Source organism: Amblyomma maculatum, chromosome 1, assembly GCF_055883805.1.
Source record: "Amblyomma maculatum isolate TAMU_Amacu chromosome 1, ASM5588380v1, whole genome shotgun sequence".
Classification (NCBI taxonomy): domain Eukaryota; kingdom Metazoa; phylum Arthropoda; class Arachnida; order Ixodida; family Ixodidae; genus Amblyomma; species Amblyomma maculatum.
This window is the reverse complement of record NC_139344.1, coordinates 435,150,728-435,166,429: the sequence shown is the minus strand read 5'-3', so window position 1 is coordinate 435,166,429 and position 15,702 is coordinate 435,150,728.

Here is a 15,702-nt window from a genome sequence, read left to right as displayed (position 1 = left end):
GAGCTTGCTCAATTTTTACAGCAGTTTTCTCAAGGGAAGGACTGAAGCAGTCGAGCCACTGTACAAACTCCTCGATCGTGACCACGAATGGGAGTGAACAGGTGAGTACCAATGTGCCTTTGACAAGCTAAAACAATTGCTACGCTCAGACTCTGTACTAGCTCCGTATGATAGCAAGCGTCCTTTGGTTTTCTGCTGTGACGCATCTCCTGTTGGGACGGGGGCAGTACTAGCCCATCGTGCAGATGATGGAAAAGAGCAGCCTATTGCTATGTTTCACAAACTCTTGGCCGTAATAAGTGAAACTATGCCCAAATTGATAAAGAGGGGTTGGCTGTTGTATTCGGCGGGATACCTAACGGTGATAACTGATCACAAGCCGCTACTCGGCTTGTTTAACCCATACAAACGATTGCCCTAAGTTCTGTCGGCAAGAATGATTCGCTGGATTTTGTTGTTGTCTGCATATAACTATCGCTTGGAGTACAGACGAGGCGAAGACAATGCTAACGCCTATGCACTCAGTCGTCTGCCTGCTCCAGGAGACGAAGACTAGCTACAACCACCCGCAGATGTGCTGCTGTTAGAAGCTGTCGAGAACGCCCCGCTTCAGGCGATGGACATTGCAAAGCTGGCAAAGAAGGACAAAGTCCTATCCACGGTAAAGGAAGGCTATTCTGTGGCTGGCCTTCAACGTAACGATGCAGTGCAAGATTTCGCGGTTGCTTTTTAAACAACACACGATGCCGCATGCCACACAAGAAAATCTCTGGCAGAGTTGATGTTCGGGCGTAGACTGAGGACAGCGTTAGACAGGCTTCATTCGGATAGGCAACACATGCCTTAGCTGCCACTGCCAGATACTAAAAGCTGTCGTGTGGGTGACGCAGTTTATGTTAAAAGCTTTTGTCCAGTTCTAAGCTGGAAAGCGGCCAATGTAATGGCTTTGAGAGGCCCTGCATCGTACACTGTTCTGCTGGACAACGGTGACCGCCATACCGCCATCACAGGCACTGGAAACGGTTGAGGAACTCCTGAACGAGGCCTGAAGCTGACCCACTCACAAGCACGGACTACCACGTCAGGCTAACGCCGTCTGCCAGGCTGCCGGAGAAATCGCCTGCCCCCGTGGAAGCAACCATGAAGCACGTCCAGGTCAAGCTACTTAGAAATCAATCGCACCGAGATCAACACGCGTTCGACGACCTGTTGTATGTTATGGCATTATTGAGTAGCCAACAGGTTGATTGTGTTAATAATCTTAGGGGAAATGAATGTAGTGTATCTTTATCGCATCATCATGACACTGCATTTCCTTCGCCACCACTTATCAGCCACACAAATATCGGCGGGCTTTAAAAACGGCTGTGCATCAATAAACATTGTTCAGTTCCTCTCTGGCGTCCGACTGCGTTACAACAAGCTGCTCTCGGTGGCCGAAAGTCCTTCGGCTTCGGCGACAACCATGACCCAGCGCACGATCTGGAGTTGGTCTGCCAGTTGTGAGCTACCCACAGCAGCCTCCCACAGCTTCCCTGTCGCTGCGCCCCCTCAAAGCGGAGTGTGGGGGGAGTACGTTTGTTGGGATATTTACGACATAGGTGACCAAAGTCTTCCCGTGGACTCGAGTAGGGATGACAATCGGCTGAAGTGTCACCTGTATGAATTCAAGAATGCAGATAATGGAACTGCAAAGTGCTCATTTCTAGACGGCGGCAAAAGACGTGCTCGGGCTGTGGCAGTTACTTATGAAGTTCAAGGTAGCTCAGACGCGATATGTGGTAGTGTAAGGTAAATTCTTGGGAGGTGAGCAGGCATTTCCTTGCGATGTGAAAGGAACTTAGACCCTCCACTGCCTGGTTGACGAGTGCTCGGGCGTGTTCTTCGGTGGCTGTATTCCCGGGGTGCCCACAATGCACTGGAACCCAGGTGGGGTTTATGTGAGAGGTGGGATACGTTTGAGGATTTCGTAAGTCGGCGAATAGAAATCTGAGAAAATATATTCAGCCTGAGTGGGATAATTGGCAAAGCAATGGCGACTTCTTCCCCCTCGATTGGTTGAGTTAACTGAATGAGGGTAGCGCAGCAAAGGAGTGTGGGCATTATCCGAGACCGTCACTGTAAATGCAGGGTGATGAGAGGATTGTGCTGCATCTGCATAAGCAGCTGGGGCCGAAGGAGGGTTGTATTTATGAAGCTTCCTGGCCCTGACCATTCCGTGGTCATGATTTTGCGTGGGATAGAACATTTGTCGGTAATGGAAGGATATGCAGACAGCTGCAGTTGGGGGGAAAAGTTGTTAGGTCGTTCGTTCTATGATTTTATTTTGGAGGCCTCACAGGAGCTGCCTGCCCGCTTCGGACTGTGAAATGGGTATAGGGGCTAAAACGGTGCGCTCCTACAAGTTCATCAACTGTGTTGTGCACCTTCAGGTGGAGGGGTTTGCTAGTAGCGGTATTGTGAGGAAGATTGTGAACTTGACCAGCAAATGCAGCAACAGAGCAGTGCAGGCGGTAATGCACTGCCTCTGAAGCGAAATGAAATGACAGAGCATATTCTGGCGGTAGGATGCAAAAGCCGTAGTAATTAATTTAGCTGTCCATACCACGCTATCAAGAGCCCACACGACACCGTAGGAGAGCCGAAAGCCTTCTTTTACTCTTCAAAGGCGTGCGCAAAAATGACTGCCCGCGAATTGCGTGATCATAAGACAGATCCAAACCAATCTAACGCAATCCACTCTCAGGCCAAAAAAGGCAGAATACCAAATCCACTCATGATTATTCGGCTATTATGCCTTAATAGTATTGCATAATCACTAGCTGCTTTTGTCATAGCCCAAATCCAAGCCATAGTAAAGAATTCAATCCAGAATCGTCATAACAAGCGAAAATTGAATCCACTCATGATTTCTTGGCTATAATGCCCAAATGACAGTGCATATGATTTGCAAATTTAGTCATATCCCGAATTGAAGTCTTAGCTCATAATCTAATCCAGACTCCACAGAGCAATCCAATACCGAATCCAGCCATGACTAATTTGTTATGATTTCTTAATGACCATACATAACGACTAGCCGCATTAAACATAGCGCGAATCGAAGTCATAGCCAAGAATCCAGTCCAGAATTTACATTAAAAGTCAGCATATAACGTATATAGTTTGATTAATTGGCTATAGTGTCTTAATGATGATGCATAATGACTTGTAACAACAGTATCTCAAATCGAAGTCATAGCCAAGAATCCAATTAAGAATATCCATAGAAAGAAAATAGCAAATTTAGTCATGATTAATGACCTATAATGCCTAATGGGAGTGCACAATAACTTGCGACGTTTGTCATAGCTCTAGTCGAAGTCATATCCAACAATGTAATGCAGAATCCACATAACAAGCTAAGCCAGGAATTTTGCATTATTGTGCATAAGGAAACGAGGACACCCCATGAACTATATTACATGGCGAGGATGAAATTCGAGGATTCAATAAGCCGCGCCATAAAGAATATGACGCAATACCGTTTCACACCTACGAAGTTTTTTCATTTCGTACATCTTTTTTTTATAATTTTTACATAGCCTGCTGGCCAATGGCGTCCCCGCAACGCTCAGATGCTACTTCTTTAAACTTCCTGCGTCGCACTTTGCGTTCCGAGGAGCGGCCAGTTTGCGTTTGGTGCAACGCCAGGCATAGAGTACGCCAGGGGACTCGACCTGGAAACGATAGCACCTCGCAGACACAAAAATAATGCGTTTTTTTCTTTCTTCAGGTTTTCTTTTATATATTTAAATTTCTATATTTAGCATATGAAAACATCTGAATGCCATCTGAGGATAATGAAACCTTTGTCCCCTCCTTCTTGCTGTTTCATTTTTTTTAATTATTTCAATATATTATTGACTCTACACTCTGGAATTTCGTAATTAGCATCATCAAATATTGGCTTTTCATCATCAGCATTTTGGAATTTCTGATCAACTTTTCCTAATTTTTTATGTGTTTACAATTGATTACCTATTTGATTATTTTCTGCTGTATAGCTTCTTAATCAGCTTCATTAAATAATCAAGCACTGTCTTTTCATTCTGCGAATTTTTAAACAATTGAGACCCCTTTCTTTAATTTTACCATATCTTCAATCATTGCAATTATTTAATTGATAAAAAGAACATTTAAATTCTCCTAAACTGAACCATGGAACATTTTCTTTTCATTTAGAGCATTTTTACATCTTTTACGCCATCTTCTCCCACTTGTGCCATCTTTTTCGTTATTTCAAGTTACTAATTGATCAAATGGAATCTCTAAATTTTTTAAACAGCAACTTCAAGTATTGCTTTTTATTCTACACATTTTGACACATGTGAAACCCCTTTTCCGAATGTTTCATTTTTAGTTTCTGTAATTCGTAAAAGAAATTACTTATTACAATATTTTCTTTAAGCTCTCAACGTCTATCACACACCAGTCAACAATCACTAGAACAGTAAATTTCCGATACGCGTTACAGGTAACTACGACCAATACTGCCACGAAGCCGATGGATTTTTGGCCGAACAAGCTGTATAAGGCTATTAGCAATTGTCTAATATCGCGAACTCGTTTAGTCGGAGAAGCGTCGCCTTCCCAGTACCCTGAATTGATCTGCTTAGTTTAGTTTAGTTATGAATCAACGTCCCAAAGCGCTGTGAGAGACGCCGTAATGGAGGGCTACGGAGTAATTTCGACCACCTTGGGTTCTTTAACGTGCGCTGGCATCGCACAGCACACGGACGCCTGTTCATTTCGCCTCCACCGATATGCAGCTGTTTGCTGTCGGCTTCGCAGCCGGGTACTCTGGTTCCGCAGCCACTTTCGCTCCACATTCGGTTTAGCAGCGTTGAACCCTTCTATAGTTTTCTGTTGTTCGATTTTTGCCTATTATTTTACATTAAAATAATTTTGTTGAACTGCAGTGCCCTTTCTACAAAGGTCATTCATTTAAGGGACTGTCGTACCAATTGTAATACCAATGATAGAAACATTAAATAAATTATGCCACCGCTTTTTCTTAGACATTTGTGTTTGCAGCATTATATTTCTTATTTCATGTTAGCTGCTTTTCGTTCTTTGCATAGAACGTTCTAAAAATGTGAAAGCGATTACTTAGCTGGATGTTCTGTAGATAGCCTGCTGTGAATAAGCGGGAATGGGAGTTCCTTCCATCTGATCATACGGCGTGGTTAGCGGTATCTTACCCTTTCCAGGAGCCATCACCAGCAAATGATCATCATCCACAATGAAATATTCTTTACCTAGCGACCTAGCTATTGTCCCGGTATCAAGTCTCATAGATATCCCTAACCTCCAGCAACACCACCGTACATTCTATATTCGAATGGAGCTGTCACAGATCTCCCTTAATGCACGCATATCCACTTTAATTTCATAATATCCGTAGAGAGAATTATCCTTAATGTACAGCAGCCTTGTTATAGAACATAGTTTATTTACCATGCCTTGTATCTAGTAAACGTATAGGTAATACGGCGCTTTAGGTTCATATGAAACTCATTATCATTGGCTAGACCGTTTTGGCGTTAAAGCCATTCTCTCACCTGCGTAGTGGGAGCATTAACCACAGGCACGAACATGACCAACTTACCGAAGTGTAATTCACTAACCACTTGCTGTGCTGAATGGGATCTGGTGATATCAGCCTTTCGCCTATTGAGTCGAGCTCCGGTAGATGCTCCGGTAGTTTGTAATATACAACGTTTAATGACTGATAACTTAGGCATCTTCACTCAGGAAGCTAAACGCTACACGTACGACACACATCCATTTTCCACACGTTTTCTTTGAACCAAATGCGGTCACGCATATTCAGTCACCACAGAGGCCGTACCCGTCATCACTCGACCAGAGCCTGAGAACGCATCATTCGAAGCGGACAGCTTCGATCCTGCCTACCCTCGTCGGTACCTTCACCTCTCGAAGTAAGTCTCCCGCCGGGGTGGCGCAGTGGTTACGGCGCTCGACTACTGTTCCCAAGAAGCGGGATCGAATCCCGGCCTCGGCGGCCGCTTTTCGATGGAGGCGAAAAGCAAGGCGCCCGTGTGCTGTGCGATGTCAGCGCACGTTAAAGAACCCCAGGCGGTCGAAATTTCCGGAGTCCTCCACTACGGCGTCTCTCATAGCCTGAGTTGCTTTGGGACGTTAAACCCCACAAACAAACCAACCAACCAACCTCGAAGCAAGTCTTGCACGTGCGGCAGCGGAGTCTCCCTCCAGGAATTCTGCGTTTTTATAACGCCTCTGTTGCATTAGGTCGCAATGCTCTCATCGGTCCGTTTAGTGGACTTATTCATATACGCTACTGGACGGCGCTTACGATGAGTGGCATATCGAGCAGTGGCAAGGCTCTTCTGCCGGGCGGAACTTTCTGTGATTTCCTGTCCGCGATTAGGGCATGGTGCATCATCACCCATAGCGATGTGAAATTAAGCTCCGTGCCGACATAGCGGCGTATACAAGCGATGTGATCATTTGTAAAAGCCGTGATCTTGTTCCTGCTTTATATCTTCTAACGTTATGTGTTATTCCATCTTTAGTAGTGCCCTGTATCTGTAAATAGTATCTAGGATATTTTTATTATGAATAATAGTAGCCTTTTTACCCTAATAACTTTCATGACGACTGCTTGTGAATATGCACTTTTAATCTTTGGATCCACAACTAGCCTTCCGCTATGTGTCCAAGCACAGGTCTGCAAATTTTTTTGTATTTACGCAATAAGCAAAAGAAACTTCAATCTTCAAATTTCAAACCTCATTTCAAGAAGCACACATCAAATTTAGAGCCAATGCGAAGGCGAACATATAAATGACGTCTCACGGCCGCATGTTGATGGAGGGAAAACGTAAAGGCGGCCGTGTGCTGTGTGTTGTTAGTGCGCGTTAAATATCCCACAATGGAAGTTATTCTGGAACCCTCCACTACACAAGTCTTTTTCTCTATCCGCTTTCACTCCCACTTTCTTCCCTTCGATTAAAAAGTGCGAAAAAGGCCGCGTTTTTCTTTCCTGCGAACCAATTCACAATTCTTTTACAAGATGAAAAGGCACATTCTCGGTAGAGACCTCACGCTTAAATCTTCTATACTTCACCACATGACCTTTAAAGATTTAAGACTTTCACTTTAAAATGTACGGGCGATGAGGTGCGTATCGCTACGAACCATTCAAATATTTGTTCTTTTTCGACAGCCGCCTGCATGCGACCTTATCACCGTCATTGTATCGCACGGATCGATTATATACTATATGTTCGTGCTCCTTGTCACGAGTAGAGGCTTTATTTTTGCCTTTGTTGCAGACGTTGCTTTGAAATGTATCTAGAAAGATTGGAACCCCGTGCGTGGATTTATACAATGTTTTAGGGTACGCTAGTCGTTGTTTGTCGATCTTTCTTCGCCATTTTGATATGGAGCGCTGACTTATGAAAGGGGCTTTCTTTGTTCGACGGCCAAAGAGCACAATTGTTGCTATCGCCGTCGCCGAGTTGCTTAGTTCTTTTGCGGGCGCAAGTCATTCAAAGAAAGTTTTCAGTGCATTCTTCTTTTTTGGTGCGTACTTCCTCTTCATGGTGAAGGAACAGCGCAAGGGACGGGACACAGAGACACAAGGAAGCACAAACACAAGGCGCTGACTATCAACTGAGGTTTACTGCAAGAAGGTGGTGATTATATAGCGAAGAGAACAAGGGGTGGCACATCGATAACCATAGTACTCTGTCACCGCCCATTGAAGGATAGTCACGTCAGTAAGTTAAAACATTGCTAATGATTGAAATTGTGGTGAAAAACAGCCGTCGATAGAACTCAAGGTAAACCATAGAATAACAATAATGGAAGAAGAAGAAATGCATTAGCCTTAAAATCTATAAAACGTAAAAGGTAAAAATCGAAATTGTGATGAAAAACAGCAGTCCCTTTATCTTCCTTCCCTTTCCCTTTCCTTTCTTATCGTTTTATTGTTCATCGCCTGACTCTTTGCTGTATTTACATATTTTCTGGTTTTAATTGCTTCTTCACCCCTAGGCATTTTGCGCCTCATAATGTCACGCTTTTAAAAGATTGGAAACCGAACTTTTAAAAGACGTTTTAAGATTTTACCCTCATTCAGGCGCCTACAATTGCTTCTGCCATTACGTTTATACTCCTCGATTTTTACCTTTTACAATTTATAGATGATCCCGTTTATGCATTTCCTCCTTTTCTTCCATTAATGTTAATCTATTGTTTATCCTATGCTTCATCGACGGCTGCTTTTCATCACAATTTCAATCATTAGCAATGTTTTAACTTCCGGACGTGACTATATTACGACGGCCGGTGACAGAGCACTATCGTTATCGATGTGCCACCCCCTGTTCTCTTCGGTATATATTCTTTGCCTTTTTGCAATAAACCTCAATTCATAGTCAGCTCCTTGTGTTTGCGCTTCCTTGTGTGTAGGTGACCCGTGCCTTGCGCTGTTCCTTCACCATGCAAAACCAACTAGCCCGCCAACTCGCACTTATTCCTCCCCAACACTACGCGACATCTGGTGGAGATGTTGTCCTTCGCATTCTGGGTTAACCCCTTCAAGCCAAGACCAAAACACCGTTCCTGTTGCCCTTAGGTACCAGCCAACAGGCCACCCAACCAGCCGCCGACTTTAAGGGGTCCAACCCGAACACTGCAAAGGACCCCGTTCGACCCCGGAAGGCGTCAACATCGACAATGGCCCAGCCTACAGCAACGGTTGTCTTCGTGCATCCCCGGGAGCCTCCCTTCTTCCAAGGACTCCCAATGAAAATGCGGATGTCTGAATGAATCTCTTCGACCGCGTTGCAGAATTCATTGGCCGGAACGATGCAGCGAGACTCAAGCAAGTCTACTTGCTCTTCAAGGACCTGCCCAAATCTGGTTCGAAAATCATGAGACTTTATTGAAGGATTGGGATGCATTCAAAGCAAAGTTTTTGACGGACTTTGCACTTTTCACCAGAAAAGAAATGTCCCAGTTCGTCACTCCTTCAATTAAGAATTCAGCTCCCAAATGACCCTGTCCTGGTTTAGGTAGTATGTCCAGCCGTGCCGATCCCGGCATAACTGAAAAGACCAAGGTAAACCTGCTGATGCGCGGTGTGAAAGATCAACATCTGCCCAATCTGTTTCCACTGTAGTGAGTCTCGACACGTACTCTGTCACTGCCCGTGCCGACAAATCGGCTACCGAGATTTCGCCGTTGACACCCTACGGCTCCACCCGGGTGAACGACTGCAAGAAATTGAGAGCTATCTGCGCAGCGGAGAGTTTGTGTGTGCCATAAAGCCGTCGGTTCAGACCTCCGTTGCCATACAGGGCCCGCTTTGCGTAGCCAGACAGCGACTATGCTTACAGTGTGCGATGAAGGTACCCTACCCTTCGTAGGGGAAATTAAAGGTAGCAACTTTTGGAGCTGAAGTTGCTTCACGGCGAAAACACAAAGATCCTCCTCTGCCGACGATGAGTGACAGTGACGCCGTTTTTAGCCGACGCTCGATCCTTATGAAGACGATCACGACGATCGGCTTGCCCCAGCCAAGACTTCGACTCACGGCGACCCCGAGATCGAACACCGAAGCCAGCATGCAATACGACAACAAGAACAAGTAATTTCGAAGCATCTGTCGACGATCGCACGGCAGCCACCTTAGTTGACACCAGAGCCTTGTATTTGGTCATCAGTGGACCGCTTGCCTCCTAGCTCAGAAATGTAACGACCGCTTGGGATGGCCCGCTGATTCGCAATGCAGGTGGTAACGGGATTGTTCCGTCGGGGCGATGCATTGCAATAGCAATCCTAAATGGACGCATTTACCCTATGAGCTTCGTGCTTTTACAGCAGTGCCCGCGCGGTGTGATTTTGAGCATTCACTTTGTAAATGACCATAGGGAGATCATCGGCCTCTTATCCAAGCTTATAAAATCCTGACGGACAAAGCCATACCTGCTATGAAGACGTCCACGCAACACGTTACTCTAAACGTGCTCGCCCGAGAATCGACAGTGCCACCCCGATCAAGCGTCGCATTCTGCGTGGGTAGCGCATACATCGGAACCACCGACGGCATCCTCGAAGGCAGCACCCAGTTGTGTTTGGAAGGGGGTCTTGGCATCGCGAGAGACATCGCCAACTTTCGGACGGGACACGCTCAGGTATTGCTTACAAAAATAACACAATACCGACATCTCAACATGGATACAATGGTCGCTGTTTTTAACGAATTGGTGGGCATACGAGATGTATTCGTCGTCCCCGACCACCTCCTGAATAATGCAGCTGACCAAGTTCATCAGCCTACGTTTGAAATCAACCAGTCACTATCGCCAAAAAGACAATATTCGTATTTTTCATCTAAGCCATGGCTAGTGTTTCCTTTCAGCATCGAAGGCGCGACAAACAGCAGTTACTAAGCACCGCATTATAACAGGCGAACACGCACGCCCTGTGTGACAAATCCCATATCGCGTATCATTGCGAGACCGCCAAGGCATCTGCGAGCAAGTCGACGAAATGCTTTGCGACGACCGCATCGTCATCAAACAGCCACTGGGAGGCACCATTCGTTTTGTTGAAGGAGTAAGACGAGACACTTCGTTTCTGCGTCGATTACCTCTGCCTGAAGAGTATAACGAAGAAGGTTGCGTGCCCTCTCCCTCGCATCAACAACACACTGAACCGGCTCTGAATGCAAGGTACCTATCATCAATGGCCATGAAGAGCGGCTACTGGCAAATAGAGGTGGCGATAGAGATCGTGAGAAGACTGCATTCGTCACACCGGATGGCCTATTTGAGTTAAAGGTTATGTCATTTGGCCTCTGCCCCGCACCGGCGAGGTTTCAACGGGTAATGGACACTTTCCTGGCGGACTCTAAATGACAGATTCTTCTGATATACTTGGATGACGTTGTCTTCGCCTCAAGCTTTGAAGTCCACCTAAAAAGGCTTCGAACAGTGCTAGAAGCAATCAATCATCGGGGTTAATGTTTAAACCAGAGAAATGCCGCTTCGCCCAAGAGGAATTGCGGTTCCTGCTCACATCTTTAGCAAGGATAGTGTTCGCCAAAACCCGGAGAAAACAGCTGCGATCGCACAGTTTCCACCGCCTGCCGACAAGAAAGCTATGTGCAACTTCCTTGGGCGTTGCGATTATCATAGACGATTTTTCAGAACCTTCACTCATCGCCGAACTATTGATGCAGCTTACAATGGCTGACGTACCATTTAAAAATGGAATGCTCTGTAAAAAGAAACCTAGGAACTTGAGCGCAGCCTAGAGTCCCCTTCAGTGCTAGGCCCCTTTTATGAGAACGCCAGGACTGAAATATACACCGATGCGAACAGTGTGGGCCTAGGCGCCGTTCTCGCAAAGAAGAGTTCCGGAGGAAAGAGAATAATCACCTACACTAGCAGATCCCTCTCAAAAGCCAAAACAGTTACTCGATGACCGAGAAGGGGTTCTTCAACTTTCTTCAATTTCCTGGCTAACCTACTGCTCATAACTGAATAGTACGTCCCCGTGTCAACTAATGCAGTAATGAGAAAATAGTCGATAGATACCGGTATGTCCGAAGCTGCGCACTCAGGTTCATCGTAACATGACTCCGTCTGATAGCCGTTATCTTGTAATAAATGTGAGGCAGAATGTTAGGCAGTTCTCTCGTCAGCGGCCTCACCTCCGCAGGTCACTGCTTCTAGTTTTCCCGACGGCTCGGGGAGCGGGGGCTCGTCGAGCTGTCAGTGCGGTATGTAGAGGGACGTGGACTTAGGAAACGATAACGGGAAGATGTAATGACGCGGGACCCGTATTGTGGGACGCCTGGGGGGTTCGTATGCTCCGACAGGTACTGCTCGATTTCGGATGGTCGTTCACCACTCCGAAGACATCGTGCACGAGGATGAAAGCCACGAAGTCCGGTGTAGTGGTACGGAAAGAACCTCAACATGGTGACCGGCCTCTGCACAGTGGTAACAAAGGGGCCGCTGGTCAGGAGCACGCCAGACGTCAGTCTTTCGAAACCGTGCCTCGGCTAGAAGTGGAGGACGACGCGGGCTTGGTTCAAGTGTAGGGGAGTCTACTCTGGCTCTAGGAGAGTCGTACCCGCTATGGTGCTGGTTTGGATGAGGTGCAGTGATGTTCACTCTTGGAAAATAGCACAGTGTATTCTGCTGAAGTGCGGACGCGTACGTAGACACACTCGGTGGCGGTGGCTGCACAGCAGGCATAGACGGCTCCGGGACGAATTGCCTACATTCCTCACGAACGACCTGCGCGAGTGAGGGAAGCCTTGATGATGGCGTTAAACCCTGTAGCTGAATGTGTCTCAGCTCTTCTCTGAACACGGATCGAACAAGCTCCCTCAAGGCCTCACCAGAACAGTTGAAGCCGAAAGCATAGACTGCCTGTTACATAGCGGACACGTCACGTTTATAGTACTATGCCCTTGTTGAAGTGTTTGTTCCATCATGGTGGGGGCCTCCGCTAGAAACTCTGATGTCGTGCCGTGTGGATTGCGCACAAGCCCAGCAAATACTTCTTGTTTCACCCCGCGCATTAGGTGGCGCACGTTCTTCTCCTCAGACATATTTGGATCAGCAAGCCTAAAAAGGCGGATCATGTCCTCGTATTACAATCCAACTCTTTCGTTCGGGGCTTGGCAGCAAGATTGCAGTGCTGACTCTGTACGCTTCCTTCGGTCGTTGGCGGTGTAGGTCGCCAACAGCTGGCGACGTAAGAGATGCCATGATGTAGCGTCGTTTCGTGGTTAACGAACCACGTCCGCGCCGAATCTTTGAAAGCAAAGTGCACATTGTGCAGCTTCCTTTGCTCATCCCAGCCGTTGTAGTTGGTGACCCGTTCGAATTGGTCCAGCCAGTCATCAGCGTCCTCATAAAGCTCAGCATGGAAGGCCGGTGGCGTTCGATACTGGAGGACGACAAACTGGGGTGAACTCTTTCCGTTAGCTACAATGTTCGTGTTCGATCTATGCATGGTGGTCACAAGCGTCCAGGACAGAGGCCCAAACTCTAGCAACTGAACTCGGAGGCGGTGGCTGGTACTGCGGTGGACCGGTGTCAAATGCGTGGGGACGTGGCGCCCTATGCGGACGCCGACATATTTATGCAGCGGGCCGAAGAAGCGCGCCAGCTCGAACAGTGCCGTATTTAACATCAAGAACACCGCGATGCCAATCGGTACAACCTCCAACACCGAGATCACTACCAGCCAGGCGATCTTGTATGGGCGTGGACACCAGTGCGTCGTCGAGGACTCTCCGAGAAGCTACTTCGCCGTTACTTTGGGCCATACGAGGGCATTCGGCATCTTAGTAACATGAATTACGAAGTTGTTCTTCGGGGTCAACGACCCTCAATACGGTGGCACTCAAGTGCTGAAACTGCTCAAGTAGTGCGGATGAAACCGTATTATGAGAGGCAGTGATCTTTCGCGCTTGTGCGGCTTTGTGATCCCTGCTCCTCCTCTGTGCATCTAGTTTCAGGACATTCACAGCGTCGAGTCGCCGCTTTTAAAGAGGGGGGGGGGGTATTGCCGCGTGCCTCTCGGAACCGAGGAAAAAGAGGACGAAGCAATGCCGCCTGCCTCTCGGAACCGAGAAAAAAAGAGGACGAAGCTAAGTGTGTGATACTGATCCGTTCAGAGGTTGCCGCCTTCTATTCGTTACAATATTTTTCTCGAACGCTGCTCTAGCAATTACTTCGTTTGCACACCAATAATAGACGATTTCAGTTTCGATGCCTGGGCGCAGCCATCTTATTTTTATGATGGCGCCATGTATGAGCCAAACTGCGAAAGCCCGCTCCCGCTCCTCTTGACACCATCTTGAGCTGTGCTGTGCGTGTTGATGCTGCGGTGCGGAAGTGTAAAAGTGTTGTTTCGCGGTGCTCTTGAAAGCTATCCGACACCTTAGTGCTGTTTTGTACTTTGTTCGAGTGCGCCAGCAAACCGTATATCATCCGTTTGGCAATGCGGCAGCTGTTCGGTGTGGCGTCTGCGGTCGGGGCGACTGCGAAGGACTGCGCACCGATTCAGCAGTGAAGATGTATCTGTTGTATCTTTCACAATGTATGTATTTTCAATTATATTTCATAATCGCAATGGTAATTGTACACACAAGCACGCAGCGAATGAAACGTACGAACATCTACCGAACGCCGAATACAGATACTATGAAAGATGCTTTCCACTCATCGCCACGTTGATCTAACGTGAAGTGCGACCGATTTCGGTACACGATTGAGCTGTCCTGCTTCAACAATGTATACTTTCAAGTTAAATCACTGTTCGAAAACACCACATAATAGAAATAATGTCTAAAGTACCATCCGTCCACGTTTTGTGCAGCCTTAGTGTTCATGCTGCGGCACAAAAACATCGTATCCCTGTCCCGCACATCATAGCAGCATCGTTTGCGTGAAGTATTGTTGAGCAAAACGTCGAAAAAAGCACTCTAAGCTGCACTATGAACGAAGACGACAAATTCGCAGCACGTACAGCGGCGCTTACGAAAGCGGCGCCACCCGCTGGCATGGCGGACAACGGCACTCTCGCCGAGCGCTACTCCCTAGTCGTAGCTAGGCCTATATTTTGAAGGCACATCCGACGGCGCTTTGTAATTGCTCAGAGCTAGAGTAACTAGTCTCTCATATAACTGTCTTACTGCCGACCCCCTTGTATCAGTGAAAAAAAAAGATGTAACTTTCGGGGACACCTTAGCAGCGGAGCCAGCGTGCAGACGATGAGCCGTGCGCCGCACTAGCGGCAATATGTGGCAGAACTTGTTTGTATTGCAATTATCAATAACACGGTACGGGTCACAAACCCGCAAGAAAAAATTTGTTTTTCTGTCGGCTTATTGTTGAAGTTTTAACAGATTTTAGCATGCTTTTGCGCTGGAGGAAGAGATCCATCGTATCGTTGGCACAGAGGGCTTTCGGGAGGCACGGCCTGCCCGGCGTGCGTGTTCACAAGGGCGGAGGAAGTAAAATGGGCATCATATTTGCGAGTCCGTCACTGGTACTAAGTCTATCTGGTTTACACAAAACGTTAATAGACGAATTAAATCAGGATAGACTAAAAAGCGGTAATAAGAAAAATATCACAGCAGCATTCGGACTTTCGATGCATGCTTCCCGCATACGCTCTCGGTTTTCACCTTGCGATTTCTTAAATATTTTGTGCAGTCTACGATCGTACATTACTGTTTCGTTGACATTACCACTAAAAGGGGTGCTAAGAAATATATTTAGGTCTCTCAAACGACAATATACCGAGGTGCAAGGCAGCTCTGCTATGCATGAAGCGTGCGAATGCACAGCCCACTCTGAACTGGCAACAATGGGCCGGCGCAAGGAATCTGGTTAGAGAATATTTTTCTTCTCTCCTGCTTGCTGTCGGTAAAACGGTCTATAAAATCATTGTACCGCACTCTGTAGTTTATATTATCAGTTTATAAAGTGCCCATTCGCAGAAAAGTACCTGTCGAGCAAACTAATCAATGGCGTTCTCAACCCCATGAAGCGTATTATGAGTCTCTAGCGTAATAATGCAATGCGCTCTTCTAGCGCGGACTAGCCTCATTTAAGACTATTTATACGCTAATGCGCA